The 11,652-nt window shown below is 52.4% G+C and overlaps 1 long non-coding RNA gene across 1 annotated transcript; it reads left to right on the top strand.

Moving 5' to 3' along the window:
* Positions 1 to 5,049: 5,049 nt before the first annotated feature.
* On the top strand, positions 5,050 to 5,774 carry LOC148117180 (uncharacterized). The gene is made up of 2 exons (XR_015737108.1): positions 5,050 to 5,138; positions 5,480 to 5,774. It is a non-coding gene; the product is annotated as an uncharacterized LOC148117180 (long non-coding RNA).
* Positions 5,775 to 11,652: the final 5,878 nt, after the last annotated feature.

The following is an 11,652-nucleotide window of genomic DNA, read 5'->3' as shown; positions in this document are numbered from 1 at the left end:
GGACCCCGTGGAAAAAAGCCGGGCCGCGCGCGTGCTCGGAAACGCGGCGGGGAGAGGCGGAAGGGAGGGAGAGAGGCGACGACCACGCGGACGGTCTTCCCCCTCGAGGGACGTGAGGGGGGGCAGCGCACCGCGGACCCACGACGCTCGGGAGGGCCGGACCTCGGGGACGGGGAGAGTCATCGACCGGAGCCCCCGCCGCCGGCTACCGGAGGAGAGCGGGCACGCAACACGCTGGGGTATCTCGCCGCCAGGCGCCCAACCCGGCGCGGATGGCGGTTCCCCACACGTGCGACGCGAGCGCCCTTCCCGGAGGACGGACGACGGGGCCGGAAGAGTCCCCAGACGCACCTCGGCCGACGGACCCACCGTCAACAGCCGCAGACCGCGGACGACGCCCGCTAAGCCTCTTTCCCTCGCGAGGTTCCCCGAAACGCGCGGGGGCCTCCTCTTCTTTCCCCACTCGCACAGACCCCACCTTCGAGACAGACGCGCCCGCCGCCGCCGAAGGACCTCCGGCGGCGACGGGCCCCGACGCGTCCGGCGACGCGCCGGAGACGACCGACCGCCGTTTCTCCAAAGGCCGCGCCCGAGAGAGAGGTCACGGGCCCGCGACGCCAGAACCGGATCCCCGGCCCCGAGGAGGGACGGGTCACCGCTGCTCCCCGATCGTGGGAACGCTGCCGGGGAGAGGGGGAGCGAGGCGACTCCACACGGCACGCCGCAACGAGCGACACACACGCACGCGACGCGCACGGCGAGGCCGCGGACGCGGGAACGGCAAAGACGGGGAAGCGCGGGAGGGACCGCTCGCGGCGGGCACGGACGGTGCGGACGGGTGGGACCCGGGAGCCCACCGCCACCCAGCCCCGCTCTTCCCGCTCGGCTCCGCGCCCCGAGGCGTGCGCACACCATCCCCCTCGGGGGAGCGGGGTGACCGGGGGGGGGTCCCGCGGCGCTCGGGCGCGCGCACGACGCGGGCCCCTTCGTCCCCCGACCACGGGTAACAACATCCCAGGCTCCGGCACGGCACGCCGGCGTCACGGCACGCTCTCTTTTGCCCTGCGTGGTTCCTCCCCGGACTCGGAAGCGAGGAGGCGCGGGCCGCAGCGGGCACACAAACGCTCGGGTTCCCCCCCAAAAGTCGGGATGCGGCGAGGGGAACCCGGCCAGAGCTACGCGCATCGGGCGGGTCACGGGGCGGGCCGGGGCGACCCAAGGCGGGTCCGACGGGAGACCCCAAGCACGCCCTTTCATCGGATCGCTAGAGAAGGCACTTTCCTCGCTGAGGGCGGGCGGGACGGACCCGGCCCGACGAGCCCCCGGCCGCGGCAGCCCCAAGAGCGGGGGAAACGACGCTCGATGATCTCGAACGTGGCGAGGCGGGGGGGTCTGCGGTATCGGTAAGGGCTTCTCTTTATCTTTTTCCTTCCGGGGGCGCATTCTCGAGCGTAATGCGGACAGGGGGGACCGGACCGAGAAAAAGCATAAACTACAAACTAGGTCCCCCGAGAGCCAGGCCTCTCCGGCACCACCCACCGGCTCTGCACCGGACGGGGAGGCATTCTAATCGTTTAACATTAAAACCCACCTCGAACGGTGAGAAGAACAGAAAGGCCGGCCGCGACAGCTCAACACCACCACACGGCGCTCAAAAGCCTACGGGAGAAGGCAGCGCGTGGTGGGCCGCTCGCCCGATCTCACAGGAGCTCGCGAGAGACGGTTCATCGTCCCCCGCTCACGGAGGGGGGGACGGACGCAGAGAGCCTCTTTCTTACCGCTCGCCTCGACCCCCACACGAACACACCTTCGCAGAGGAACACCGCCGAAGGCCGGACCGCGCGCGGGAGGGCACACACGTCGGAGAAACGGGAAACGCCGCCGCCGCTCAGTACCGGGCACCTCTGAAGATCGGCCTGGAACGCTCCAGGAGCACCGCGAGGATCGCGAGCGAGACGCGCGCACACAAAGCCCGTTCGGGAAGGGCGTGTGACGCGGCACACATCGGCCAACCCTCTCCCGGCTCGGAGGGAGGAGGGCCGCACGGGCCACACACGGTGGGCGGAGCGAAACGCGCGAGAGGGGGGCAGACGCCGGAGCCCCTGACACGCCTCACGGGAGCCCCCACGAACCACAGCGGGGAGTGCGGGGGGGCTTTCACAGGGCTCGTGCCGGAGAGACCGCACCCCTGCCTTCCACACACCACCAGTCAAAGGTGGGGAGGACAGACGCGGGGCCCGCTGGCAGAACGAGAAGAGCGGCCGCCATTCGCCATGAATGTCCGTCCCTCGCCTGGCGCGGCTTAGGCCTCCGACCCGAATGAACACAGGTCGAGAGCATCACATCGATCGACAAGCGGAACCGGGGAGAAGCGAGCGAGAGGGCACCACAGACCCGACCGACTGCCACCAAAAAAAAAAAAAAAAAAAAACCCTTCACACACCACCTCCGAAACCAGAAAAAAAAAGCGGAGTGGAGTGGGCCAGCCACGGGGGAAGAAAAGGTGTGCACTCGGGGGGCACATAAGCAAGCAGCAGAAAGCCGGGCTCGGTCACCCTTTCCCCCAAAGGCCTCATGGAGACTCGGGAGCTCCACAACCTGGGGATGGGAAAAAAGTGCACTCGGGAGGCACACGGGAACAGGGGACTGGGGACACCCACCCAGTCCGTGGAGACTCGGGAGCTCCACCGCCTGCTGATCCCCGAAAGGAAAGAAAAAAAAAAAAGAAAACCCTTCACACACCACCTCCGAAACAAAAAAGAAAACCCTTCACACACCACCTCCGAAACGAAAAAGAAAACCCTTCACACGCCACCTAAGAAACAAAAAAGAAAACCCTTCACACACCACCTCCGAAACCAAAAAAAAAAAAAGCGGAGTGGAGTGGGCCAGCCACGGGGGAAGAAAAGGTGTGCACTCGGGAGGCACATAAGCAAGCAGCAGAAAGCCGGGCTGGGTCACCCTTCCCCCCAAAGGCCTCATGGAGACTCGGGAGCTCCCCAACCTGGGGATGGGGGGGAAAAAAACCCTTCACACCTCCACCTTCAAAACCAAACACAATGGTGGTGGTCGTGGGGAAGAAGCGGTGTGTGCACTCGGGAGGCACATAAAAGCAGGCAGCAGAAGGCCGGGCTGATTCACCCTTCCCCCCAAGGCCTCATGGAGACTCGGGAGCTCCATAACCTGGGGGTGGAGAAAACAGTGCACTCGGGAGGCACACAGGGGACCCACCCAGTCCGTGGAGACTCGGGAGCTCCATCTGATCCCCAAAAGAAACTTGGAAAAAAAAAAAAAAAAAGCACCGGGACGGTAAGGGAAGAGCACCGGGAGGCAAGTCCCACCATCCAAACTGCACGGGTGACAACCACGAAGCGGGAACGCCTGACACGCCACGTAGGTTGGGTTAAACGGGAAAAACGACCCAGCGAGGCTCGGAAGAGACCGCAACCTACAGAGTCCTTTCATGTCACCCACTTCAAGGACAGCGTGTCAGCACCTATCTGCAGGTACAATAAGGACAGATAGCAACCACTAGAAGAATGACACCAGGTACAGGGAGCAATTCACAGACCACAGGGGACTCCTGAAAGTGAGGCTGGGTGACATGTCCCAAAAATGTCCCCATAAACAAGAGAACCGACCCTCAAAGGAACAACTGGTCGACCTCATGACCATGAAAGGACCGAGAGAGCGAGGTGGACATGCCACAAAGCCGGGCGCCCAGCCTCCTCCCGGCCGAGGACCCTGCGACCAGCCGCTAGGGATGGAGCAGGGCAAGAAAAAAAAAAATACCTGACGGTACAGGAAACCGGGGACCAGTGAACAGAGAACAGAGAAGAAGCCGTGACCGCAGCCTCCTCTCGGCCTCGAGACGACGAGGCCCGCCTCTGAGGACCGAGAGTTCTGGCAAGGAGAAAAACAAAAGAAAAAAAAGAAAAAAATGCTCCGAGGCCACCCAACGAGTACGGACCAGGGAGGCGAGAAAGCCGTCGAGACCACAGTCTCCTCTCGCCCTCAGGATGGCGAGGCCCACCGCTGAGGACCGAGGAAAAAATAAATAAATAAATAAATAAATAAATAAATAAATAAATAAATAAATAAAGCTCCGAGACCCCCAACGAGTCCGGACCAGGGAGGAGAGAAAGCCGGGACCACAGCCTCCTCTCGGCCTCAGGATGGCGAGGCCCGCCGCCGAGGACCGAGGGTTCTGACAAGGAGGAAAATAATCAAAAGCTCCGACACCCCCAACGAGTCCGGGCACGGGCGGCGGGGAAGAGCCGTGATCAACCAGCGCCCCCTCTCGGCCTCGGGTCGCCGGGGACCCAGGGCTCTCTCTTAGAGAGAAAAGGCGAGGGAAAGACAGCTTTGAAAGCCGGGGTACTTCACCCATCCTGGGCCTGGCCGGACCCGACACCTAGCGGTGGGACGACGCGAACGACTCAAGCCTTCTGGTCGACCCGCTCAAGTCTCCCGGCACCCTCCCCAGCCGTGGCTTTCGTTCGGTTCCATCCCAGACGCACCCATAGGCGACTCTTCCGGCACAACCTCCTACACAGAGACCGTCCCCAAGCACGACACCGACCGCGGGACACGCCCGCCCGCCAGCCGGGACTCTCGTCACTCTTTCCGCCTCACAAAAGCCACTTCGCCCTCCTTGTCGGCGACCGAGGACCAGGAGCGTTGCACAAAACGGCCAACACCGCTAGGTGGCGCCCGACGACCCACCCGACCCACAGAGATCGCTCGCTCGCTCGCTCGCTCGCTCTCGCTCGCTCGGCCGCGGCGCGCGAGCCTTCTCTGGCGCGACAGAGTGTCCTCCCACGCTCACGCCCGGAGGTGACACGCACCCACGACAGGGCAGGGGACTCCCCGTCGTCGGTTCCCCCACACCCCATCCCCGAACATGGGTGAACGCGGGCTGGCCGGGACGGACGTTCGGGAGGAGCCACGGACGCTCAGGCTACGAAAACGAAAGGAGGAACCGAGACCACAGGCAGCTAGCTAGGAAAACAGGCCAATCGCTCTCCCTCGTGGAGAGGCAGGGAGGGAGGGAGGCTCACGGGAAACAAAGAGTGCGTCTCCACGATCAGTGACAGTATTAAGTGGGCCAGTCGAGGGGCTGCGACACTTAGAGCACGGTGAGAGGGAGAGACCGAGGGACTGAGGGAGACCGAGGACCGAGGGAGGGAGGGAGGTGGCAATGGCAGGCAGTCTCCTGCCATCCGAGTCTCCTTTCAAAGACATAGACTTCACCTTGGCCACTGCTTACTTGCTTGCTTGCTTGCTTGCTTGCTTGCTTGCTTGCCTGCTTGCTTGCCTGCTTGCTTGCTTGCAGTTCTTTTTCTCCACACCACTCCCCACACCCCCGGCACCTACTTCTCAGACTAAATACCGAGTCAGAGAAAATGAAAACAGTCGTGGAATAATGTGTTTGTTTGTGTGTGTGTTTTAAAATATCTCCATTGGATTTCATTTCCAGGAATAATAGGGTCATGCGGATCTGTTGTGAACATTTTCACTTAGGACGGAGAAAATTAAAAGGTCGTTTGATGGATTTCTGGTGGAGGGTCTATTTCCCACCGCGATGAAGATGATCTCCTGATCCTTGTACTTTCAGTTTCTGAGTGCTGCTGGCATGACAGACACGGGCCCTCACACGCGCGTTGACGAGACAGTACTGACTGAGTGACAGCATGGAGCCCGTAGGACAAGGCTTCGGCTTCCCCTTCCCCTCCCACATAAACCAGAAAAATAAATAAATAGATCAATAAATACCCAGAGGCAGAAACATGGAAGCAGCTTCTCAGACCCTTTAGAGAAGGCTCCTGAGGTCTGACTGGGGTGACACACGTGGCAGAGGAGACGACTAGGCCAGGGCTCCTCCCTTCACAACCATCATCCAGGCCCCCAGCACTGCCTGCCTGCCTTCCTCCCTCCCTCCTTCCCTCCTTTTATAAATGCCAGGTTATTTATTTTAATTTACTTATTTTTAATTGCGTTGGGAGGCTAGACATTTTTGGGTTTTCGGGAGTGGACAGACATACGAAAGGAAGGAAGGAAGGAAGGAAGGAAGGAAGGAAGGAAGGAAGGAGAGAAAGGATCAGAGCAGTGAATATACAGGTGCACTGTCATTACACCAATGTGGACTGCAGATAGAAAATAAGAGGAAGAAAAAAAGAATAGAATGTCACCAAAAGGTCAGCCTGGTCTATAAAAGTGAGTTCCAGGACAGCCAGAGCTATTCTATGAAATTGCCCGAGTTCAAATCAGCAATTTCCCAACTCCAACAAGAATGTTTACAGGAAAGGCAACAGATAAAGGCCCATCAAAGAAGTCCAGTGGAGCTGTAGGCACACCCTTTGAAACTTCTCTATTGCAAGGTCACAGAGTTAGGAAAGGATCTTGATCTTAAACTTTCCTTAATAGTAAGTCTCTGTGTGTATCATACTCAAGCCAAGTGCCCTCAGAGCTCATGGAAGATGAAACAGAGCTCTACAATAAGAGACGGGTGTTGGGGTGGGGGGGGATTCACTCAAGAAAATTAAAGCAAAGCCCTACACTAACCCTGGCACACAGTAAAATCAGTCCTATGAGGAAATTTTTAGCTCTAATTGCCCACGTTTTACAAAGGCTTCTAACCGGGAAGTGATGATGCATGCCTTTAGTTCCAGCACGCGGCCTGGTCTCCAAGAGCGAGTTCCAGGACTGACTCAAAAACTAGAGAGAAACCCTGTCACAAAAAAAGAACAAACAAACAAAAAAATCTATTACATAAATCAATAGATGCATACATAGATGGAAGAATAGATGAGAGACAGACAGAAAGAGAGAGAGAGAGAGAGAGAGAGAGAGAGAGAGAGAGACCCAAACCCCATCTTCTGTCTTCTGATGGCACCAGGCTCTCTCCCAGGGGTCACAGAGGAAGGTGGGCAGGCAGCAACGCAGACAGTGTACGTGTGTGATATCAAGCAAGCCTATATGTGATATATAGGGTCTAATAGGGCAATGTCAGTATTACATTGGGGTAGGTCTCAGGAGCACAAGAATCCAAATCTCTGATGTATTCCCTGTCACCAGAAGAGGGCACTAGATCCCCACCATGTGGTTTCTGGAAATTCTCTGCAGTTCTGATTGTTTTCATTGTTCCTCCTGCTTGCCTGTATTTAGTGAGAGAGTGGGTAACACTCCTCCCTGCTTCTCTGTGTGTCTGTGCGTGTCACATCCTGGATAGTCAGAGTGCCCGCCACCTATGCCTGCCTGAGATGTAGCCGGCAGCCCTGGCTGGGGCTGGGGGAAAGGGAGAGAGTGGATTCTCCTGGAGAGCCATGGGCAGAGGCTCTGTGGATTCCCTGCAAGAGGCCTCACTGTTTCAGGTACAGCTGTGACCAGGTCTGAATCCAGGACAGACTCCAAAGCCAGAGACCATCCCTGTCTCAGAAAATAACAACAACAACAAAAAAAATAAGTAAACTAATAGATAAATTGATAGCCAGGCAGAGACTCAGAGAGATGATAAAACACCTCAGAGATCAGGGAGCCCAAGGCAGGCAGGTCACTGCGAGTGTAAGGCTACCTTGTTCTGCAGACTGAGATTCAGGACAGGCAAAATGACACAGATAAATTCTGTTTAAAAAAAATGGTGTTCAGTGCATGTCTTTAATCCCTGCACTAGGAGGCAGAGGCAGATGGATCTCTGTGAGTCTGAGGCCAGTCTTGTCTACAAAGTGAGTTCCAGGGCATACAAGGATACACAAGGAAACCCTAAGTTGAAAAACCACAAATAAACAAACAGATAATAACAATAAAAATATTTGAGAGTTCAAATAATTGACTTCATCCACAATAAAAAAATATGGATATCAAAATATCAAATGCACTTGAACACATTGACACAGGAGACCGCTTCCTAAATATAACCCCAGTAGCACAGACACCGAGAGAAACAAAATGAATACAGGAGACCTCCTGACACTGAAAAGCTTCTGCAAAGCAAAGGACATGGCCTACAAGGCAATACGACGGCCTACACAATGGGAAAAGATCTTCACTAACCCCACATCAGACAGAGGTCTGGTCTCCACAATATACAAAGAACTCAAGAAATTGGTCATCTAAAGAACAAAGAATCCAATTGACAAAATGGAGTACAGACCTAAACAGAGAACTCTCAATGGAGGAATCTAAAATGGCTGACAGACGCTGAAGAAAATGGTCAACATCCTTAGTCATCAGAGAAATGTACATCAAAACGAGTTTCTATGTCTCTTGGATGAAAGAATGAAAGGAGTGCATCCCCACACCCCGGCTCAGTGTTTAGTATCACGTTCTGTTAATTTCTTGTACATTTAGTTTAATTTCACATTTTGTTCATCTCTCTTGGTCTGCACCAAGTGTTTCCCTGTGTGGGGTGGGGCATGGAAGGTGTCCTATTCCAGAACATTTTATTTTACTTTGCTTTGAGACGGTTTTTCCAGTTGTGTAGAACTTAGTTTAATTCCAAATTTTTTAAAAAGATTTGTGGGTTTTTTTATTTTTTTAATATTTATTTATTTATGTACACAATATTCTGTCTCTGTGTATTCCTGAAGGCCAGAAAAGGGATCCAGACCTCACTACATATGGTTCATGAGCCAGCATGTGGTTCCTGGGAATTGAACTCAGGGCCTTTGGAAGAGCAGGCAATGCTCTTAACCACTGAGCCATCTCTCCAGCCCTAAAGAATTTTTTATGGTTTGTTTAACTTTATTTTACATGCAGTGGCATGAATGTGTCAGTTCATCCAGAAATTGGATTTACAATCACTTATGTGCTGCTGCCATGTGGGTCCTAGGAATTGAACCCACTTCTTCAGGAAGAGCCACCAAACCATCTCTCCAGGCCTTCCTTTAATTTAACAAATGTATTGGTGTGTCTCTAGGTGTGCCTCTCTCTCTCTCTCTCTCTCTCTCTCTCTCTCTCTCTCTCTCTGTGTGTGTGTGTGTGTGTGTGTGTGTGTGTGTGTGTGTGTGTGTGGGTGACTCTGTGTGTCTGTGGGGTGGCATTTGACTTTACCAAGGTGAACACATTCAAGAGAAGAGATGGTGATTTACAGATAGAACACAAAAAAAAAAACAAAACAAAAACAAACAGATAGCTTGATCTTTAAAAGTGAGTTCCAGGACAGCCAAGGCAGGGCTATTACCTGAAATTGACTGAATTCATATCAGCAATTTCTCAACTCCAACAAGAATGTTTACAGAGAAGTCAAGAAAAAAAAATCATGTTGAATGAAGTGCCAGAGTCAAAGACCTGCTCCACTACCTGCCAACCCTGGCTGTATTTTGAATCTCATATTTGATTTCTCTCTCCACGTACATTGAGTTTAATACATGTGAAGGCAGACTGAAGAAAACAATCAAGAAAAAGAGAAAACATGAGGAGTGGGACAAAACAGAGATCTAGAATGGGAGAGAGAGGGAGAGAGAGAGAGAGAGAGAGAGAGAGAGAGAGAGAGAGAGAGCGCATTCACCTCAGTCCTGTGAGAAAACCACCTCAGTCCTTTGAAGAAATTTATAAGTCTCATTGCCTACCATTCTAAAAATTAAAACCATCTACTTGGGTGGTGGCGGCGGCGCATTCCTTTATTCCCGGTTCTCAGCCTATTCTACAAGAGCTACTTCCAGGACTGGGTTCAAAGCCAGAGAGAAGAAAAGTTTGTGATTTACTTAACTTCATTATATGTGCAATGGTGTGAGGGTGTCAGATCACCCCGGAACTGCATTTACAATCACTTATGTGCTGCCATCTGGGTGCTGGGAATTGAACTCAGGACCTTTGGAAAAGCAGGCAATGCTCTTAACTGCTGAATCATCTCTCCAGCATTAAAGAATTTTTTATGGTTTATTTAACTTTATTTTACGTGCAGTGGCATGAATGTGTCAGATCATCCTGAAACTGGATTTACAGTCACTTATGTGCTGCTGCCATGTGGGTCTTGGGAATGGAACTCACTTCTTCAGGAAGAGCCACCAAGCTCTTCAATGGTGTTTTACAGATAGAAAATAAGAAAACAAGACAAAAACAAACAGATAGCCTGATCTTTAAAAGTGAGTTCCAGGACAGTCAGGACTATTACATGAAATTGCCTGAGTTCAAATCAGCAATTTCTCAATTCCAACAAGAATGTTTACAGAGAAGTCAAGAAAAAAAAAACCAACAAATCAGGTTGAATGAAGTGCCAGAGTCAAAGGCCTGCTCCACTACCTGCCAACCCTGGCTGTATTTTGAATCTCATATTTGGTTTCTCTCTCCACGCACATTGAGTTTAATACATGTGAAAGGCAGACTGAAGGAAACAATCAAGAAAAAGAGAAAACATGAGGAGTGGGACAAAATAGAGATCTAGAATGGGAGAGAGAGAGAGAGAGAGAGAGAGAGAGAGAGAGCATTCACTTCAGTCCTGTGAGAAAACCACCTCAGCCTCATTTATAAGTCTCATTGCCCACCATTCTAAAAATTAAAACCATCTAGCTGGGTGGTGGTGGCGGCGCATTCTTTTATTCCTGGTTCTCAGCCTATTCTACAAAAGCTACTTCCAGGACAGGCTCCAAAGCCAGAGAGAAATGTTTGTGATTTACTTAATTTCATTACATGTGCAATGGTGTGAGGGTGTCAGATCACCCAGGAACAGCATTTACAATCACTTATGCGCTGCCATGTGGGTGCTGGGAATTGAACTGAGATATCTCTCCTGAAAATTGAACTCAGGACCTCTGGAAGAAGAGCCAGTTCTCTTAAACTCTGAGCTATTTCTTCAGCCCTTGTTTGTTTCTTTAATTTAGGAAAAAGAATACTGTATTATTTTAATGCATGAGCACTCTCTCTGCACCCACTTCCATTCACCAAGAGAGTGCACTAGATCTCCACCCTGTGGTTTCTGGTAATTTCAGAAATTCCATCTCTGCACTTCTGATACTTTCCTTGTCCATGAAGAGGACATGAATAACATTAAAAATCAAAATCCCCTGGCAGTATTTCTTTGCCAAATGCATGACAGTTCTATATGAGACCACCCCGTAGCATTGTTTTATTTCATTTATTTTGTGATTTCTGACTCTCTCGTACATTGAGTTTAACTTCAGATTTTATTTGTTTTTCTCAGTGTTCCCATGTCTATCCCCGTGAGTGCGTGTGTGAGAGTGTGTGCCTGTGTGCGTGTGTGCGTGTGTGTGTGTGTGTGTGTGTGTGTGTCTGTGTGTCTGTGTGTCTGTGTGTCTGTGTGTCTGTGTTTAGGTATATGTGGGGGGGATTACAATTCAAACTATTTTAGTGAAGGCCCTTTGCAGACAAGACAGCATGGCTGTTAACTTCACCAAGATGAAAGCTTTTAGAAGGCTGCCTTTGGTAACCACCATGAGAGCTGACCTCAACAAGATGGTAGACACCATGAGGCATATTTTCAAGGTCCATTTCTTTTTCTGTCTCCTAGCCTCTAGAGCACCATGATTTGAATGCAGTGTCTCCAGATTCTCCAGCTATACATGCAAAGAAAGATACCATAAACCTTTAGCCTCCTGTCTAGGGTGAGAGGATTCAAAAGAAAAGAAAAAAAAGAAAGGAAAAGAAAAGAAAAGAAAGGAAAAGAAATGAAATGTGAAAGACAGACTGAGGGGA

Source organism: Myodes glareolus, unplaced genomic scaffold, assembly GCF_982192425.1.
Source record: "Myodes glareolus unplaced genomic scaffold, mMyoGla1.1 HAP1_SCAFFOLD_37, whole genome shotgun sequence".
NCBI lineage: Eukaryota > Metazoa > Chordata > Mammalia > Rodentia > Cricetidae > Myodes > Myodes glareolus.
Note: the sequence above shows the minus strand (reverse complement) of the source record. Positions and strands in the feature narration are given on the sequence as shown.